The 4,779-nt window shown below is 36.7% G+C and overlaps 1 pseudogene; it reads right to left on the minus strand.

Annotated features, from left to right (window-relative positions):
* Window positions 1-2,508: 2,508 nt before the first annotated feature.
* Window positions 2,509-3,509, minus strand: LOC101581701 (annotated as a pseudogene).
* Between the last annotated feature and the right edge of the window lie 1,270 nt (window positions 3,510-4,779).

Consider the following 4,779-nt stretch of genomic DNA (forward strand, 5'->3'; position numbering starts at 1 on the left):
AGGCACCAATGAGAAAGGAATCAATACAAATGATGTAAAAAGAATGTGGGCAGAAGTAATAGTAGAAAACTTCCCAAATATGGGGAAACAATCTGACATTCAGTTAACAAAACACATAGAACTCCAAATAACATCAACCCAATTAAAACCACACCCAGACATATAATAATCAAGATCCCAGAAATCCAGCACAAGAACAATATGCTCAAAGCCATGAGAGAAAAGAAACAGATCATAATTAAACGAAAACCCAGCAGAATAATGGCAGATTTCTCCTCACAAACCATCAAGTCAAGAAGAGCACGGAGAAGAGTACTTCAAGTCCTCTATGAAAACAAATTCTAGCCTAGACCCTGCAAAACTGTTTCAAGTTTGATAGAGAAGTGACATACTTCCATGACAAAGAACAACTAAAGAATTTCATGATGATGAAGCCAACCCTACACAAACTACTAAAAGACATTCAAGAGAGGAACCAAAATGACCACAACTCTATGAATGAGAATAGAAAAAATCAACCAAATAGGGCAAAGAGGAGAAAAAGAGGTATACAGCAGCAGGAAAATAACATGTCAATCATAAGTGAATATATCTCAGTTATAACAATCAATGTAAATGGACTCAATTCACCAATTAAAAGAAATAGACTAGCAGAGTGGATTAGGAAGCAAAATCCAGCAATATGATGTATACAAGAAACAAACTTAACATAAAGAAATTCATATGTTGAAAGTCAAAGGTTGGAAAACAAAACTACATGCCCCAGCATCTCAGAAGAAAGCAGGGATAGCAATCCTGTTTGCATATAGTCTCAATTTCAAACCAAGAATGATCAATCAAAATAAAGAAGGACATTACATACTTGTGAGGGGAAAAATACAAGAGGAAGAGGTAACACTCATAAATATGTATGCACCAAACACAGGAGCACCCAACTATATAAGACAAACTTCAATGGACATGAAAAATCTAATATCCAATATCACAATTTTAACAGGAGACCTAAACACCCTTGTATCCCAAAAGTATAGCTCAAACAAACAAACAAATTAACAAAGAAGTAGCAGAACTGAACCAGAAGTTGTAACAAATGGATTTAGTGCAAATATACAGAGTGTTCCACCAAACAACATCTGAATATAGATTATTTTCAGCTGCACATGGGACATTTTCTAAAATTGACCACATACTAATCTATAGGTCATAATTAAGTATATGCTAGAAACCAGAAATCATCCCATGCATATTATCTGACCACAGTGCAATCAAATTAGAAATAAATGACAAAAGAAATCACAACCCCCACCATAAATACACGGAAATTAAACAACACCCTACTCAGCAACCAATAGGTCACAGATGAAATTAAATAAGAAATTAAATAATATCTACAATTCAATGAAAATTCAAGCAAAATTTATGGGATGCAATGAGAGGAGTTCTTAGAGGGAAATTGATAGCTGTGGATTCACACATTAGGAAAACAGAACGGGAATAAATAAATATCCTACTTCTGTACCTCAAACGTTTAGAAAAAGAAGAGAAAACCAAACCCAAAGCCCAAAGACAGGAAGAAATTAAAAAGATTAGAGCAGAAATTAATGCAATCAAGACAAAGAAGACAATACAAATAATTAATGAATCAAAAAGCTGGTTCTTTGAAAGGTTAAATAAAACTAATAAGCCCCTAGCTAACTTCATTGAAAGGAGAAAAGAAGAGTCTCAAATTCAACAAATAAGGAAATTAAAAGGGTGAAATTATCACAGACCCTACGGAAATTCAGAAGATCATCGACAGCTATTTTAACAATTTTTATTCTCACAGAATTGAAGACACAGACGAAATGGACAGATTCCTAGAAATATACAAATTACCAAAACTGAATTCAGAAGATATAAGAACTCTTAATAACACAATAACAGCCAATTAAATTCAAAATGTAGTAAAAGAGCTACCAACAAAGAAAGGCCCAGGTCCTGATTGATTCACAGTTGATTTTTTTTTGTTAGAATCATAAACTAAACTTTTATTTTAAAATTAAAAATAAAATAACTTGCTGGGCAGACAAAAAATCTTAATAGAAGCTTGCTTGTTACCAGCCCATTCTTATATAAAGGGGATTGGATAGAGAGAGGAGAGGAGTGGCCAAGAGTAAGGAAAACTTCACAATCAAGGCTGGTGTCAACTGACATCCTCCACAGATAGATTTCATTATTTTTACTTAGTACATGACATCACAGAGGGCTTAGTTCCAGGGAAATCTCCACTTCACCACCAGTCATCTTTGTCTCGACATGCTCCACAATACGGTCAAACCAAACAATGTATTTGTCTACAATAAAATTTAGTAACACCTGTAGAACAACTGATCTTGCTTTTTGTGCTGTTGCAAAAGGAAAAGAGAAAACAAAAAGCAACAAAACCCAGAAGCACCTTTTGCAAGCCAGTAGTGTGATCCTCCAGGCATCATCAGAGGACCCTTTGAGGGCCACACCCACCCTACCATGTCAGTGAGGAAGAGGCAGTGAAACTGGTTTGGTCATCTGTACTACTGTGGAAAGGAGATCAAACACAGTTCTGGCCACAAAAGTATCCGGCACATTTTTAGGTGAGGTTAAAAGTTTTATAGTGTGCACAGGGGGCCAGCAAAGGAGTTTTTGGAGGAAGCTTACAAATGTCTGGCAGTAGAACAGACAATCTGACCATTCTAAGGGGATTCCCTGTGTGAAAGACAGATGCTTGGGCACCTCCAGGAAGGTGTTTGATGGAGGAGATGAAAGATGGAGGAGACAATCTTCCCTGTGGCACTACTGGTGCCTTCACTGTCTGAGCTGGACTCAGAGTCGCTGCTCCCAGAGTAGGCTCCCAGGCCTCAGAGGATGCAGATGTAGAGAGCAGGGGAGGGGTAGTGAAAGGATGGGCCAGCAGAGAAGTACTCCCAAGAGACACACAGGATGAGGCCTCTTGCATCTTGTCATCTGAGTCAGGGTCTGGTTTCAGTCTTTTCACACTATTGCCACTCTCTGAGCTCTTGTGATCCACAGATCCTGCCAATAACCTTGCCTGGGAAAACTTTTTCTTGGTTTCTATTGGTTTCACAGGCAGTGACTCTTCCACTTCCATCTGGTTTTCTGCAGAGATTCCAACCTTGTTGAGAATACTTCTGTATTTCTTTAATCTCTTCAGTTCTTCTTCTCTTTGTTGCTTTTCTATTAGTTCTTGTTGCTGAGAAACCTCATCAAGGAAGTTGGTTTCATCTTCATCTAAGCCTCTTACCATGTTTTTGAATTTGAACTGCTCCTCATACTCCTGCTGCTTCCTGTCTTTCTGTTCCTGTAGCCTTTCAAAGAGAGACTGAGAGTCATAAAACTCCTCTGGACGTTCTTTGGGATCTTCAGGTTTTCAAACTTTCTCCCATTCTTCTTGTCTCCTTTTGTGCTGTTCATCTAATTCTGCCTCAGACACAAACCTCTTTGAAAACAAGGTTGCCATCAACCCTGCCATCCATAATGAAAAGATGAGAAAAATCAGTCTACCAGCATGTGAGAGGCAAGATTCCCTCACCCCAAACTGCCACTACAAAGATCACTATATTCTTTAAAAAACAAAAGAAAGAAAGAAAAAGAGAAAAGAAAGAAAAAACTAAAGAAAGGAAAAATGCCTTTGCTTTTGTATTCCTTTTGACTGTTCAAGGCTTCTGGTCTCTCACCACTACAACGAAGTTCCGCTCCTCACAGCTGAATTCTACAAGAAATTCAAAGAAGATATAATCCTGATGCTCCTCAAACTCTTCCATGAAATTGAAAAGGAAACAGTCCTCCAAAAATCATTCCTGGAGGCAAGTATTATACTAATACCAAAACCAGAGAAAGATGCGAGTAAAAAAGAACTATAGGCCAATCTCCCTTATGAACATAGATGCAAAAATCCTCAGTAAAATCCTAGCAAATAGAATACAGCAAATCATCAAGAAGATTATACACCATGACCAGGTAGGATTCATCCCTGGGATGCAAGGATAGCTCAACATACACAAATCTATAAATGTAATAAACTATAGAAACAGAGCCAAATACAAAAACCACATGATCATCTTAACCAATGCAGAAAAGGCTTTTGATAAAGTCCAACACTCATTCATGTTCAAATTCCTACAGAAAATTGAAATAGATAGCCTCTACCTCAATCTGATAAAAGCCATTTATGACAATCCAACTGCTAACATTATTCTAAATTGGGAAGAACTGAAATCTTTTACTTTCAGATCAGATAAAGATAAGGATATCCTGTATCAAGTCTCCTATTCAATATAGTTCTAGAATCATTAGCTAGAGCCACTGGACAAGAGAAAGAAGTAAACAGAATAAGAATAGGTAAAGAAGTTAAAATATCATTATTTGCAAATGACATGATATTGTACTTGGAAGACCCAAAAAACACCACTGAGAAGCTACTAGAACTAATAAACAAATTTAGTAGCATAGCAGGATACAAAGTTAATACCCAAATGTCAATAGCATTCTTTTACACACACAACAAGCACAAATTGAGAGAGATATTAGAGAAACAATACCTTTTACAATAGTACTGCAGAAAATAAAATACTCAGAATTTAACTAAAGAAGCAAAAGATCTATTCAATGAAAATTACTGTACTCTGAAAAAAGAGATAGTAGAGGATTTCAGAAAATGGAGTGATATTCCATGCTCCTGGATAGGAAGAACCAACATTGTGAAGATGGCCATATTCCCAAAATTGCTGTACAGATTTAATGCAA

This window comes from Octodon degus, unplaced genomic scaffold (genome assembly GCF_000260255.1).
Source record: "Octodon degus isolate 3935 unplaced genomic scaffold, OctDeg1.0 scaffold00001, whole genome shotgun sequence".
Classification (NCBI taxonomy): domain Eukaryota; kingdom Metazoa; phylum Chordata; class Mammalia; order Rodentia; family Octodontidae; genus Octodon; species Octodon degus.